The sequence below is a fragment of the Pongo abelii genome, chromosome 9 (assembly GCF_028885655.2).
Source record: "Pongo abelii isolate AG06213 chromosome 9, NHGRI_mPonAbe1-v2.0_pri, whole genome shotgun sequence".
Taxonomy (NCBI): Eukaryota; Metazoa; Chordata; class Mammalia; order Primates; family Hominidae; genus Pongo; species Pongo abelii.
In genome coordinates this window covers 14,352,056-14,368,197 of record NC_071994.2, presented here as the reverse complement: position 1 = coordinate 14,368,197, position 16,142 = coordinate 14,352,056, and the positions used below count along the sequence as shown (strand labels likewise).

The 16,142-nt window shown below is 50.9% G+C and overlaps 1 long non-coding RNA gene across 3 annotated transcripts; it reads right to left on the bottom strand.

Annotated features, from left to right (window-relative positions):
* Window positions 1-5,054: 5,054 nt before the first annotated feature.
* Window positions 5,055-11,128, bottom strand: LOC129048957 (uncharacterized). 3 transcript variants are annotated; one of them, XR_010141773.1, is made up of 5 exons: window positions 10,937-11,096; window positions 7,937-8,066; window positions 7,570-7,690; window positions 7,142-7,269; window positions 5,055-6,318 (listed from the first exon to the last, which is right to left on the bottom strand). It is a non-coding gene; the product is annotated as an uncharacterized LOC129048957 (long non-coding RNA). The 3 variants fall into 3 exon arrangements; XR_008511668.1 differs by having other exon boundaries at window positions 5,055-7,690; window positions 7,937-8,334; window positions 10,937-11,128; XR_008511669.1 differs by having other exon boundaries at window positions 5,055-7,690; window positions 10,937-11,110.
* Window positions 11,129-16,142: the final 5,014 nt, after the last annotated feature.

Sequence of the window (16,142 nt, the reverse complement as noted above, 5' to 3'; positions counted from 1 at the left end):
CCCAAGAAGCAGAAAGTTCAAATTCCAAGGACCACAGACAATTGCCCTTTGGTCTATGCATATCTTCCCTACTGAACCACAAGCTCCTTCAGCACAGTGACATCTTTTATTATCTTTTATAATAAAACACAAATTAAGGGCTTGGCCAGTTAAACTGAATTCAGATTTTCTCCACCACGCCTTTGCACATAATCTTGGAGAAACAACACATTGGGTGGAACTGGCAATGGCCACAGCTCTCACCAAATCTCTGTCATGGTCTGGGTATGAATTAGAATCCCTAAAGAATGGCAAAGTATTGTTGACAACGTAACTGAATTTCCAAATTAACATCTTAATTCTCCTTGAAACTCTCTCCTTCCTGGCTTCCTCCATACCAGTTCTCTTGGAACACTCCAGCCATCTCACTGGCCTCTCTGGTCACTGGACATCCCCATCTGAACATGCACCAAGACGTGGGGTAGAGATTTACCCGTCTCTATTTTTACTATAGCATGGGCCAGGGGGGTGCCCTTAGCTAGGGGGTGCATAGAATTTATAGAAATTAAGAAGGTAGGGGCAGGATGTGGTGGAGCACACCTATAGTGCCAGCTATTCGGGAGGCTGAGGTGAGAGGACTGCTTGAGCCCAGGAGGTGGAGGCTGTAGTGCACTATGATCGCACCTGTGAATAGTCACTGCACTCCAGCTGGGCAACATGAGACCCTGGCTGAAAAAAAGGGGAGGGGAGGATGATGCAATTTGTATGCATCATCCACCTCCAGTCCTGGGCATAGGGAGGATGGAGAAGTAGGGAGAGTGATCCTGGAGGGACACCTGGAGAATGTGCAGCACAGACCCTAACATGGTGACTGTAATAGTCTGTTCTCATGCTGTTAATAAAGACATACGAGAGACTGGGTAATTTATAAAGAAAAAGAGTTTTAATATAAAGAAAAAGACTCTCAGTTCCACATGGTTGGCGAGGCCTCAATTGTGATGGAAGGCAAAGGAGGAGCAAAGGCACGTCTTACATGGTGGCAGGCAAGAGTGAAGTCCATTACAAAAGGGGGAAAAGCCCTTATAAAATCATCAGATCTCATGAGAACTCACTATCACGAGAACAGGAAGAGGGAAACCTCCCCCACCCCATGATTCAGTTATCTCCAACTGCTCCCTCCCATGACACGTGGGGATTATGGGAACTACAACTCAAGATGAGACTTGGGTGGGGACACCCATATCTCATAACGGTGACCCAACCATACCAAACCATAACAGTGACCTAGATGGCAGTACACTAGCTGCCCAAATCACCTGCAGATTCTTCCCTCTGCCTCTGTGAAGACCAGCCTCTCCATTCCTGCTCCACCCAGCTGTCTCCTATCATCAGCTACCTTCACAGGATTAACACCACCCTGTGCATTAATCCCCTGAGCTCCAACTCAAAGAGTCCTAGATTGTCCCAACCAGCAGGTACTTCGGGCAGCAGCTGAAGTTACTGTAGTTTACTTCCTCTTTATGCAGCCAAGGAAGCTGAAGCTGATGGAAATGACCAGCCTGAGAATTAGAAGGTGACTAAAAGGAAGAACTAGAACTATCCCTCAGTCTGCATGCATGCCGCCCCAAGCATCTGTGGGTACACAGTGACCAAGAAGCACTGCAGCCGTGTTAGCACCTGGAAAGGCAGAAAAAGTAGGCAAGAGTCTTTAATATTTAGCGGCAAAACTTTTTTTTTTTTTTTTTTTTTTCTGAAATGGAGTCTTGCTCCGTCACCCAGGCTGGAGTGCAGTGGCGTGATCTCGGCTCACTGCAACCTCTGCCTCCCAGGTTCAAGCAATTCTCCTGCCTCAGCCTCCCGAGTAGCTGGGATTACAGGCACCCACCACCTCGCCCAGCTAACTTTTGTAGCAGCAGAACTTTTTAAAAGCAAAATCTTATGGTAGATAATGCAAGTAATGGTGGTATTTTATTATATATTTTGCAATTCAATTTAATAGCATTTATCTGTTACAAAGAAAATCAATGAGAGCAATGAGGCAGTTTCAACTAGCACAAAATTTGAAACCAAGGAGTGTAGTAGCTGCATCCACTCATCATCTTCTGAATTTGATCTGATTGCATAGTGTCAAGAAAGGCCTAAATCAAAAAGACAAGTAGTCGCAAATGATAATAGTTTTTACCAGCTTCTCTGACAATCTTGCAGTGCTATTCCATAAAACATAGTTGGCAGGAGAAATTTTAAGTCAAAGACAGCAGATATGGGATGAACAAACAGCCCAAGTAAACACATTAATGGATTCCAGTAGTCAAATCTGGAACACAATGTACCTTTGAGTATGCTCGATTTCAATAGTTTGTTCAAATAGTCAAAATCTATATTTTAAAAGTGGAATTCTCATCAAATATTGTCCAAAAAAAAGAGTAGAAGGGAGATGGCCAGCCAGTCAAGTGTTTTGCCCTGCCATTTGCCCACTGTGTATGGCCTTGGGGATGGAGGGGGAGATGTTGGGGAGGTACAATGGGAAGGGAAACTTCTCCTGTCTGGCTATAAGTTCCCACATCCACAAAATGAATAAGCTGAAAGAAAATGAAAATATAAGATATACAAATCTGTGGGATGCAGCTAAAGCAGTTCTTTGAGGGACATTTATAGTCTTAGATGTTTTTATTTGAAAACATGAGTAGTCTCAAATCAATAAAATAACTTTACAACTCCTTCCCTTAGAAGACCAGAACAGTCACAGCATCATACAAGCATAACTCCTAACAGGTGGATGCAATCTACCAATCATTCTAGCTCATCACTCTCATTTTACAGATGGAGAAACTGAGACCTGGGGAAGGGAGCAACTAGCCTGATACCACACAGAATGTTAGTGGCAGAGCCAGGACTTGAACCTCAGACCTGTTATTGTTTCTCTTGGAGGTCAAAGACTGGGGCTTATCTCCCTGCATTTATTCCTAGGATGGCACAGGTGGGAGATCCCAAAAACTCATTATCTTTATGAAGCTTGGTCAATGAAGAACCTTTAGGTCCCCCCAAACACTGGTCCATGTCCTCACAGTGGATGTGTGGCACTCATATGGCAGTTTCTCCTGGCAGTGCTCAGCTGTGTCCTGACACCCTTCTGGATCCTCCACCTCACTGAATGATCATCTTTGGGGACTAATTTCCTTAGACTATGTCCTTGGTTAGCCAATCTTTTCCTTTTGAAGCTGAATGGGGTCAGTTTCTGTTATTTGTGTTAATTCTGCTAGACTGGGAGACTAGTGGGGGTTTTTCTAACTTTGTAATACTGGCACTTACTGTGTGTTGGAATAAAACATCTATATGGGTGTGGTGGTGCATGCCTGTAGTCCCAGTTACCCAGAAGGCTGTGGCGGGAGGATTCCTTCCTTGAGCCTAGGAGTTCAAGTCCAGCCTGGGCAACACAACAAGACTCATCTCTTAAAAAAAAAAAAAAAAAAAATCTGCTAACTTTGCCCTCCTCTCGGCTTGTGTCTGGAGAGGATCTTTAAGGAAAGAGCAGCCACATGGTTGGGGCTGGGCTCAGGCTCCTGCTCCCCAACTTGGTTGCGCAGAAAGGAAACAGCGGGAATTTATCCAGCACCTACAGTGGACTGGCCATGACAATACCACCCCCTTTACACAGATGAGGAAGCTGAGGATCAGAAAGTCAAACAGCTTGTCATAAGGAAGCACACTTACTGGAATTCAAGTGCAGCTGTCGTGCAGCACAATCCGTGGGTAACTCAAGTGAGACCCCCGAGCCTTGCCGAAAATGTGGATTATATGGTAATATTGGCAGAGCCTAGGCAGGACCTCAGAAGTATTAGACATAGAAGTCAAACATGTTTGAACAATGGGTGCTATTTTTCTGTTTAAATTTTTAAAAATTATATTAGAAATGTATAGTTGATCCCAACCATGAGACTAAGAATGTCAGAATCAGAAATGACTTTGGGGATCGTGATAGGGTCTAATGCTTCCATTTCACAGATGAGGAAGTGGGGGCCCAAGATAGGGAAGGACTTGCCAAGGTCACACAGTACGCCTGTGCCGTTAATAGAAGCAGCCGGGTCTCCTCCCTCTCCAGACAGTCCTCCATCTATTGGCGGCTTCCTGCCAACTCCTGCCGAATGGTCAGGAATGTTCCCAGTTCCTTCTGCCGACTCTAACACCTGTAGGGGTCTCTATCCCCACAATAGCACCACCCACCAGCTTTCCCTGATGGTTGCTCTACCCCACTGTCATGGCCCAAACAGGTGACAGAGAAGTCTAGAAAAATAATTCCTCCAAAAATATCCAGAAAGAGTTAAGGGAGTAGTGAGAAAGTGGCAACAGGGCTGACCTGCCAGGAGGAGTAGGGCTCCATGAAGCCATGAGCCTGAGGCTCGGGGTGCCTTCCCAGCATGCCAGCCCCACCAATCCCCTGCCGAGGTTCAGACATGGCCCTGGACAGATGTCAGGATTGGCAGATACCCACTTATAAAAGAAACACAGAGGCTTTTCAGAGAGGTGTACCTATATTTCCACAGAGGACAGGTGGGCATCTCAGACGGCCTCATCTTGAGGACACATCTCAAGCCATTTGAGACAGGTCTATAAGACCCAAAGGGTGAGCACAGTTTCAAGCCGTAAGAGGGCCCTAGTCCATTATTCCTGCAGCTGATTTGTGTCTGGCAGGAAAGAAAAAGCTAACATGGATGCAGCCACCACTGCGTGCTGGGAACTGCACGTGCACTTTGCATGTAGTATCCCATTTAATCTCACAAGATCCCATGGAATAGGGATTCCTCTGCCCCCTTTTTGAGATGAGCAAATGAAAGCTCAGGGAGGTTAACAAACCTGCTTGGGTTTGGGGTTGCATCATCAGCACAGAGGGCTACGCAGCCAGGAGTCCTCACAGGCACCACTGAAACCCAGCAGAGCCTGAACGATGGGAGGGTTTGGATGGGCCAGTGTCCTGCAAACTGGCCTGATCGAAAGGGTCACCTGGGGTGTTTTAAAGGTGGAGATTCCCAGGCCCCTCCCCTAGAGAGTCTGATTCAGAAGGCCAAACGTGAGGCCCAAGTAACTGTATTTTCAGCAAGTGCTCAGATGATTCTTATGATCAAGCAAGATCGGGAAACACCAGGTAGAGAAAGAAGGAAAAGGAATGGATTGCAGGACACAGACACACCTTGTGCAAAGGCTCAGCAGTGGCCTCAGTGAAGCATGTTTGGAGGGCAGTGAGAGGCACAAGTTGAGGCAGAGAAGGAGTGACATCAGGAGAGGTGAAGATGTGTCCAGGTTGCTGGACAGAGAGCCCCATGACCAGGTGAAGGCCAAGAGCTTCAGGCCTTAGGATCCCAGGGTCCTCCCAGCTCCCTGTTCCTGGGTTCACTTGGAATTGGAGGCATGTTTTCGGGTTTTTTTGTGTTGCTTTTTATTTTTCTTTTAATGACTCTCATTTTGCTTAGGGAGGCAGTGGGATGAACACTAGGCAGGAGTCAGAAGCCATGGGTTCCAATATAGGCCCAACTATTTACAGCCTGTCTGACCTGAGCCAACTGGAGGGTTGCTCCCGGGCCTCGTCACACAAGAGGCTTAGTAATTAAGCACAGGACCATGCGTGAAGACTGTAGGTAAGTGGTAACAAGCCATACAGACAGGTGTAGGCTGTGGAGTTGGTGGTGTTATTAACTAGCCTGGCGGACTGGAAGGGAATGGCCTGGGAGACAAGGCGGGGATGTATCATAAAGCAGGAAAAACCCAGGTTTTCTAACCAGCTGTCTTGGATTCAGATCCCAGCTCCACTATTTATTAACTGTGTGATCCAAGCAAGTTACTTAACCTCTCTGGTCCTCAGTTTGCATAAGAGTGAAATGGAGATTGGGCTTACCAAATTACAAAAGCATGCTGGGAAGCATGAGGTTGTAGTGGTTGTCGCCAGGTCCCAACTTCTTCCCTTACCTCTGTCTCATTAATTCCCTTTTACCTCCATTCCCCACAGCCTTCCAGCCGCAGGTAACAACGTCAGCGCCTTTTAATGCATGTTGTGTTACAGGATATTAGTGTACACATATTTAACTTGCGTATATGGTATTGTTTTGTCTCATTTTGGTTTTTTTTCCCCCTCTCAGCCCTGTGTCTAAGAGCCAGCATGTTGCTCTCTGTGGACATCCTGACCTTTGCTTTTAGCTGCTAAGAATTACACACAATTCATGTTTTACCAATCACTCCTGGTGACGTAGCTTCACTTTTCAGATGGGAAAACTGAGACCCAGGAAATGGGGATCTGCCTGCGAATGTTCTTCCTCATCCGGGGACCCCGGTTGTGTGTGCTGCAGGTGTCTGAAATGTCAAAAGCAAGACCCAGGCTCCAGCTCCCTCCAGGAGACATGAGGCAGCCCAGCCCACAGCCCACCTGCCTTCTGAAGCCAGCTCTGACAGGGCAGCAGCAATCAGTGAGGCTCCCTCCTTCTGAAAACTCCGGGGTGCCATGGCAGAGCCCAGAGGAGCCATCCTGGCAGGCTGAGACCCTGGGCAATGCCCACCCCAGCAGAGAGAAGCTCTTTTTCCGGGGACAGCCAACCATCTTGGGAGTAAGTGGACCACCCAGTCTCCACAGACCTGCCCCTTTCTCAGGGCAGATCCCAAACAGCCACTGCCAATCCCAACAGTGATGCAGTCAGTAGAATTTATGGGGCCAAGGGTACCTAGCAGTGGAGGGATGGTGGAACAGCAGGGAGGCAAGACAGATCTGCTGGGGTTTTCCTTCCTGGCCTCCAGCTCTGAAAATTAGCAGCAAAGGGCTGGGGCTGCCACTGCCCTGGAAAGCACTGCTTGAATCCAGGATATGAGAGCAAACCTATGTCCCCCTTGCCAGGCCCCAGGAGCTGGGTACCATCCCTCTAAGGCCACTCTGGGGTGAACTGGGAGCTTTCCTCTTCTGATGCCCCACCCCTGCACTAAGGCTCCTCTCATTGTAGCTGAGCGGGTCTTGGTCAGTGGTGGGACAGCACGTGTGGGCAGAAGTCTGTGCCTGTCTCTCGCTGATGTCAATGTGGGCAGCTGAGCAGAGAGCATGGGCCGAGCCAGGTACTGGAATCCTAGATCCTCCGTTCTCTGCATGTGTGGCTCTGGGTCCCAGTTTCGAAAATGAGGTCTCTTTTACCTTGCCATTGAGCACGAAACGATGGGAGGAGCGGAGCCTGCTGGGAGAAGCTACTCCTCTTGGGTGACAGTCAGAGAGGTGGAGTGTTGAGGGCGAGGTCAAAGTGCTGCTCTCAGGATCAGAGAAGCCTATTTGAGACAAACGACCGCAAACTTCTGGGCTTCAACCTAGGCTGAGTCAACCCTGTGTCCTGGAAGGACAGGCTTGCATGTGCAGTATGGAGGCGTAGGGAACGTGGGCAGAGGCAGGCTCCGATCCCACTCTGAGACCCCAGCTTCGTCCCTGGAATGCGATGAGCAAGGTGCCGTTCCACGCACGGCTGTGGTGAGAGCTAAATGACTTGGTGCACAGAGCAAGCTCAGTGCACTCAGGGCCAGCACCTTAGAGGTAACCAATGTGTTGGGCTTGATGCCTGAGATGGCCCTCACCCAAGCTTTCCAGGGTTCTGCAATCCTGCGGCGCCCCTGGGACGAGGAGGCCTGGTTCTGCGCCTCACTGGCTGGGGAAGTTGCCAAGGTTCTTATTCTCTCCAGGCCTCTGTTTTCTTGGCTGCCAAGGAAGGAGGTGGATGGGGAGTTTGTCTAAGATCCGTTTCGGCACAGACATGCGCACAGCAATCTGCCCAGCCACTCAAGTCCCTGGGAGACACAGCCCCGCCCCGGAAGGTCCAAGGCTTTAGCTCTGCCCCCTCCCACCTCCACCCCCGGGCCCTGCAGATCATTATCAGCGGTTGAGGGGGGGCGGGACCGCATCTTGGCTGACTCCTCGAGCTCCACCGAGTTCCCCGCCACTTACTTGTACCCGCTGGCAGGAGGAGTGCCCCTGAGGACCCTGGAGATCCCACTTGGTGGTGGCCCAGAGACGGGGTGGGCTGCAAAGACCGGGACTGCAGATCCTCCCTGCACCCTTGGAAGGGAGTTTGAGTCTGTAAAGTGGGAGTGAAGCTGCAGGGTGTGGAACTGTTCTGAGCTCGAGGGGAAGCTCCAGGCCCACCCCACACGGGATTGGATGGCCCAGGGGAGGCACTGGGCTGTTGAGGCGGCCAGCTAAAGAGCTGAAGCTGGTTCACAGCATGTGGTGGGGGGAGTCGTGGCAAAGGGCCTCTGCCCCAATATATGCAGCCCAGGAAGGAGAAAGGTGGTGTCCCTGTGGGCTTCCCCTGAGGGTAACACTCAAGTCAAGGCGCTCAGCCACTACAATGAAACAAAAGCCCCCCGGACTTAATTTCTAGATCCAGATCTATCACTTAGCAGCCCTGTGACTTAGGCAGGTTGCCTCCTTCTCTCAGCCTTAGTTTCTCCATCTTCAAAATAAGAGACTAGTCCCTCCCACCTCCAAGCATGGGCCAGAGACCAGCATCTTTGGTATCACCTGGGAGCTTAATAGAAATGCAGAGTCTCAGGCCAGGTCCAGTGGCTCATGCCTGCAATCCCAGAGCTTTGGGAGGCTGGGGGGAGGATCTCTTGAGGTCAGGAGTTTGAGACCACCTGAGCAACATAGCACGACCTTGTCTCTACTAAAAGTAAAAAATGTTGATATGCAACAAGATATAAAAAAGGAAAAAAAAATTAAAAAGGAAAACTAGCTGGGTATGGTGGTGCATACCTGTAGTCCCAGCTACTCAGGAGGCTGAGGCAGGAGTTGGAGGCTACAGTGAGCTATGATGGTGCCACTGCATTCCAGCCTGGGCCAGAGAGCAAGACCCTGTCTCTTAAAAAAAAAAATGCAGGCCGGGCACGGTGGCTCACACCTGTAATCCCAGCACTTTGGGAGGCTGAGGTGGGCGGGATCACAAGGTCAAGAGATCAAGACCATCCTGGCCAACACTGGTGAAACCCCATCTCTACTGAAAATATAAAAATTAGCTGGGCATGGTGACGCACGCCTGTAGTCCCAGCTACTCGGGAGGCTGAAGCAGGAGAATCGCTTGAACCTAGGAGGCAGAGGTTGCAGTGAGATGAGATTGCACCACTGCACTCCAGCCTGGTGAAAGAGCAAGAGCAAGACTCCATCTCAAAAAAAAAATTAATTAATTAAAAATAAATAAATAAATAAATAAATAAATGCAGAATTTGAGCCCCACCGTACATGGGCTGAGTCAGTCTGCAGCTTAAGAAGATCCCTAGGCTGCTCATGTCCTCTGTCAAGTTTGAAAAGTACCGGACCAGATACCTAGGAATCTTTCAGGCATTCCCGGCTAATTTTTGTATTTTTAGTAGAGACAGGGTTTCACCACATTGGCCTGGCTGGTCTTAAACTCCTGACCTCAGGTGATCAGCCTGCCTTGGCCTCCCAACGTGCTGGGATTACAGGCATGAGCCACCACGCCTGGCAGGTACCTAGGACTCTTTAGTGGTTCCCTTCTAAAATCCTATCTCACCAACTTATGCAGAGCCCAGTGGGGAGGGCTAGATGCCTTTCTCTGTTCCCGTAAGCCCCATTACTCCCTGGTGTCAGGCCTCTGAGCCCAAGCTAAGCCATCATTTCCCCTGTGACCTGCAGCTATACATCCAGATGGCCTGAAGCAACTGAAGATCCACAAAAGAAGTGAAAATAGCTTTAACTGATGACATTCCACCATTGTGATTTGTTCCTGCCCTACCCTAACTGATACAATATATTCTCCCCTGCGCTTAAGAAGGTACTTTGTAATATTCTCCTCCCCCACTCCACTCTTAAGACAGTACTTTGTACGCCTATCCCAAACCTGTAAGAACTAATGATAATCCCACCACCCTTTGCTGACTCCTTTTTCGGACTCAGCCCGCCTGCACCCGGGTGAAATAAACAGCCTTGTTGCTCACACAAAGACTGTTTGGTGGACTCTCTTCACACGGACGCGCGTGACACTTGGTACATGGCCCACTGTGCCAAGCCATAAATGCTCATGGCAAACCTTCCCTGCATGAGGGTTTCCAGGAGGCAAGTGCCTCTGGGCTCTCTGAGACCATCAATCTCCCTGCCTCTCTGTGCAGTTCTTCGTTTCAGGAGCAACCACCCTGGTCATCTCAGCAAACTGCACAGTTCCCCGGGTTAGTTTCACAGACATTGCTTCTGCCTCTGGGCACAGCTTATCCTGGAAGACCTTATATGAAAGTGGATGCTTGTGGGGCCTTTCCACAGGATGGTGGACGAGTGGGGAGTGGACCTTTGTCCGCAATCCTACTCACTGGCGGGTCTGAGCTCCTGAGCATCCTCCTGTTCTATAGGAGCCTCCTGTATCTAACTTGAATCTGTTTCTAGTCTCCTCTCCTTTACCACAGCTCCTCCATGCCTTTAATACAGCCTGGACCTCAGCAAGTCACCCCTAATCGGATAGGTTGGATGCAGACCCAAATGGCATTAAACTTGCCGGACCTCCTGGTTCAACCTCCAGAAAGGGGACTCCATCCCCACCAGAGCCATCTGTTTTGAACCTAGGAAACTAGAATCCTAGGGCTGCTGTAACCAATTACCACACACCAGGTAGCTTAAAACAGCAGAAACATGGCCAGGCCTGGTGACTCATGCCTGTAATCCCAGCACTTTGGGAGGCCGAGGCAGGTGGATCACTTGAGGTCAGGAGTTCCAGACCAGCCTGGCCAACATGATGAAACCCCACCTCTACTAAAAATACAAATTAGCCAGGCATGGTGGCAGTTGCCTGTAATCCCAGCTACTCAGGAGACTGAGGCAGGAGAATTGCTTGAGCCCAGGAGGCAGAGGTTGCAGTGAGCTTAGATCGTGCCACTGCACTCCAGCCTGGGCAACAGTGAGACTCCGTCTCAAGAAAAAAAAAAAAAAGAAAACAGAAACCTGTAGTCTATGATTCTGGAGGCTGGAAGCCCAAGGTCAAGGTGCTGGCTGGATCGAGTTCTCTCTGAAGGCTCTTAGGGAGAATCCTTTCTGGCCTCATCCCAGCTTCCAGTGGCTACTGGCAACTCTTGGTTTTCCTTGGCTCGTAGACACATCCTGCCAGTCTCTGCCTCTGTCATCAGGGGCTGTTCTCCCTATGTCTCTTCCCTTCTTCTAAGGACACCAATCATAATCCATTATGACCTCATCTTAACTCAATTACATCTGCAAAGACCCTATTTCCAAATAGATCCCATTCACAGGTACCAGGGTTAAGACTTCAACACATCTTTTGGGGGGATACAATTCAACCCACAAAAGATGGCAAATAGCTTGTCTATCGATGCGACCCTGGTGGGTTCTGAGGATTGATGGATGTTGTCTGCCATGGCCTTTGCAGGAAGAAGTGGCCACACGTGTTGCTGTCTGTGCCTCTGCAACAAATCCATCTCCTGGCTATTAAGGCTGACATAGCCTCTGTGGCCCATGGGCTCCAGCGGGTGGAGCAGAGATGCTCTCACCTTGGTCACTGGTTCCTAGCTCCTAGGGCAAGTCAGTGGTTCCTCCAGGATCAAAAGCCTGCAAAGGAAGCCCGCGACAGCCAGCACTCTCCCCTTCCTGCTGGGTAGTAACTCGGGCTTTGGTCTCCTTAGCAGATGAAGGTCAGCAGAGGGCCGCACCTGGTCAGCTCACTGTGTGCTGGCCTCGGGGTGTGTGCCTTCGTGGTTGAGCTGACTGCCAGCAGCAACTACACCCAGATGAGTGTCTCAGGCCCAGAGAATCAGCTTCCACTCTTTGGGCACCATTTAATCCCAGAAACCACCACCAAGAGATGTTTTCTTATCCTCTATTCTCAAAGTTAAAATGGGGAGTGGGATTTTTTTTTTTCTTTAAATACAGACAGAGCCTCGCTAACTTGCTCATGCTGTCCTCAAACTCCTGGGCTCCAGTGATCCTCCTGCCTCAGCCTCCTGAGTGGCTGGGACTCCAGGCAGGTACCATGACACCCAGCTTTTGGGAGTAGGGTTTAAGTGCTTTAGCAATTGGCTCCAGAGCCCCTGAGGCAGAACTCCACCAGGATCTGACGGCCCCAGCTACTTGCCTCTGGACTAGTTTTTCCTGTGTTAATGCTGATGTGGTAGCTCTTTAGGAGGCCAAGGCGGGAGGATCGCTTGAACCCAGGAGTTTGAGACTAGCCTGGGCAACATGGTGAGGCCCAATCTCAACCAAAAATATTTTTTTAAAAAAAATTAGCCAGGTATGTTGATGCAGGCCTGTAGTCCCAGCTACTTGGGAGGCTGAAGTGGGAGGATTGCTTGAGCCCATGAGTTCAAGACTGCAGTGAGCTGTAATCATGCCACTGCACTCCAGCCTGGGCAACAGAGTGAGCCCCTGTTTCTTAAAAAATAATAATAATAATAATTTGCATGGAGTAAGATATTCCAGCTGCTTGCCTCCTACCAAGGACGTTCCCCTCTAAGAGCATAGAGGTCGAGGGGGCATTAAGAGGACTGCCAACATAACAATATCTAAGATTTATCAGTGAGTCCTGCCTTCTGGCTGTGGCCATTGAGGTCACATCTTTTCAAAGATATGTGATTATGTCATGAGATTGCTACAAGGGACCTGGACGTGGCAAAAATGGGGCTGGGAATACTGGGGGAGGAGTTTCCTCTGCTCACATCCTAGGGAAAGAGAGGAAAGGAGAAACACTCTCTTCCGGTGGATCCGACACACCATGCAGGGGCGAGGGACACACTGCCCACTGCTGTCCACACTTTGACCACTTCAGTGACCCAGCTGCACCAGAATCCCCAACCTTCCCCTGTAGCCTGGGGTCCCTGAACGGCCCCAAGACTCAACTTCCTGCCCGTGACCTCACATGTAACTGATCTTCACCCAGCCCCTCTCCGTGCTTTCCTTATTGGTAGAGGACAAATCATTCCTCCTAGGCCCCCACGACCCTAGTCCACTGTGTCCACCTTCCCCGCTGTTCTCTCCTCCATCCATGCCTCTCTCTCTCCTCTGGCTCCAGAAACTCAAGTCCTGGAGACCCCGTGTCCCTCTCTGACTGTAGTCTCCCCTCTCTTCCCTTTCACAGCAACAATCTCAACAATCTCCTACGGACTCCATCTCCTCCTCTCCCATCTCTATAGACCTCAAGCCCTCTCAGGGTGGCCGCCAGTAGCTTACTGCCAAATACCTGCTTTTCCATGTATTTTCTTACTTGACCTTTCTGTACTTTTTTGCTGCTGGATGTCGGTCTGAATGGTTGACCTCATGGGTCTTGGAATTGGATGGATCTGAATCCCAGCTTTCACATACCAGCTGTGTGGCTTTGGACAAGTACCTCAGTTTTTCTGAACCTCCGTTTCATCCTCTGTGAAATGGGACTAATCAGAGTAGCTATCCAATAAGGCAACTAAGATTAAAATAAGCACATAACAGGTGCTCATTAGATGACAGGTCACTCCCCTTCTAGAAAGCTTCCCTTCTTTTATCCATCTCCTTGGTCAGAGTCTGCAGACTGAGTCCCGGACTGGCTGGCCTGTAAAACTGCCCAGTTTTTGCAGGCTTTGCACCGTGGTTTTGCAGGTGCCCTGGAAGAGTCTCTCGCTGCTGCTGCTGGTCTTCACCATCCTGGAGCCAGGCATCGCCTTCTCGTTTACCTTCCTGGGCTTCCATGCCACCTTCTGCTACACCCAGTTGATGAGTGGGTTGGCGAGGTCTCTGCAGGACAGGCAGGCCCTCACTCGATCCCCAGAGCCTGGACGGGGGAGCCGAGGGAGGAGGGACAACAAGAGGGCTGTGTGGGGAGTGGGAAGCAGAACCCCTCCTGCCCTTCTAAACCGTCTGTACCGTGGTCGTGCTGAGCCCCACTTGGTCTACACTGGAGAGATGCTGTCTTGAGGGACATGTGAGAACAGGGAGGTGGCTAGGGAAGAAGATGTTTACAAAAGTTTATAGCTCAGTGCCAAGGTAGAACTGGCTGGGGACAAGTGCCGCATGGTGCCGCCAGATTCTGGTGGTGGCAGCCGATGCTGCAGGAAGGAAGGGCAGCGGTGAGTCTTCTGGAACCTGGCTGACAACGATAGCCTTACATGCGCTGGGAGATGGTGGTTACAGCAGCTCCCTCCATCAAGGGGCTTCCACAAGCTCCTTCCCCCGACCCTCATGACAGGCCTGAGGGGGCAGGGAAGAGATTGACCCCGTGTCACAGATGAGGAAACTGAGGTCCAGAGAACTAAGGTGACCTGGCTGAGATCACATCCATCCCCAGAATCCAGGTATGACTCCTGGGCAACCTTCTCCCCAGGGAAGACCACGGCTATGAGAAGGACTCAGCCCAAAGCACAAGGTCTGGGGACTCAGGCTACCGCCGCCTGGTCTGTGGAGGGCTGTGGGCAGAGAGGAAAGCCTGGATCGCTAGAGAAATCACGGAAGGAAAACCTAAAAGGATCACAGGGTCACACGGGCTTCTTCTGGGCTGACTAAAGGCGAGCAGCCTTGGCCCTTCCTTCTTCTCCCGACTCCAGTACCTGAACCCAGCTCAGGAACTTCCCACGGCCACAGCAGCCACTCCCAGAATCCACCCACCAGGCGCCACAGCCCCCAGCCACGGCCTGCACTCGAGGCATCTGCTGCTCCTGGGAGCTGAGCTCCTCCCAGCGTCTGATCTCCGGGGCTCTGCGATCTTGCCCTTCTCCTGGCTGCAGGGTTGGCCCTCCCTTTGTAACACCCAGCCCCAGAGGTCACTACCCCCACCCTCATACACACCCCAGCATGGAAACGGGTCTGCTCTTTCTGTCCAAGAAACATCCCTCAATGTCGCTGTTTTGCTATCAACAAAAAGTTGACATGTGGCTCGGGTCACATCCACCTGGATTTAGTGACTAAAGTTGCATATCTTGTCCATGTGTGTGCACAGCAGGGACCCTATGTGTCTCACGTCCGTATGTGTGGATGGACAAGTGAGCAAGAGTATCCACCTGTTCCCCCACTTAATGGATTTGTTACTGGAAACCCTGCTGCTAAATGAGAAGCTGTTAAATAAAAATATTTTCATGAATGCGGCCAGGCACAGTGGCTCACGCTTGTAATCCCCACACTTTGGGAGACCGAGGCAGGCAGATCACTTAAAGTCAGGAATTTGAGACCAGACTGGCCAACATGGTGAAACCTCATCTCTACTAAAAATACACAAGTTAGACAGGCATGGTGGCACAGGCCTGTAATTCCAGCTACTCAGAAGGCTGAGGCACGTGAATTGCTTGAACCTGGGAGGCAGAGGTTGCAGTGAGCCAAGATCCCGCCACTGCATTCCAGCCTAGGTGATAAAGTGAGACTTTGTCTAAAAAAGAAATATATTTTCATGAATGCAAATGGGAAAAATGTATTCCATCCCAACCCAAGGTACCCACGCAATTCTCAGAAAAATTTTCATCTCCCTCCCCTCCTCCTCCCCCTCCCTCTCCCCCTCCCCTCCCCCTACCCCTCCCTCTCCCCCTCCCCCTCCCTCTCCCCCTCCCCCTCCCTCTCCCCCTCCCCTTTTCGGTCTCCCTCTCCTTCTTTCTTCCGTCTCCCTCTGTTGCCAAAGCTGGACTGTACTGCCGTGATCTCAGCTTGCTGCAACCTCCCTGCCTCCGGCTCCTGTGATTCTCCTGCCTCGGCCTGCGGAGTGCCTGGGATTGCAGGTGCACCCCGCCATGCCTGACTGGTTTTTGTATTTTTGGTGGAGACGCAGTTTTGCTGTGTTGACCGGGCTGGTCTCCAGCTCCTGGCCCCTAGTGATCTGCCCGCCTCGGCCTCCCGAGGTGCTGGGATTGCAGACGGAGTCTCGCTCACTCAGTGCTCAATGTTGCCCAGGCTGGAGTGCAGTGGCGTGATCTCGGCTGGCTGCAACCTCCACCTCCCAGCCGCCTGCATTGGCCTCCCAAAGTGCTAAGATTACAGCCTCCGCCCGCCACCACCTCCTCTAGGAAGTGAGGAGCGTCTCTGCCTGGCCGCACATCGTCTGGGATGTGAGGAGCCCCTCAGCCCGGCCGCCCCGTCTGGGAAGTGAGGAGCGCCTCTGCCCGGCCGCCCCGTCTGGGAGGTGAGGAGCGCCTCTGCCCGGCCGCCACCCCGTCTGGGAGGAAGTGAGGAGCCCCTCTGCCCGGCCGCCCCG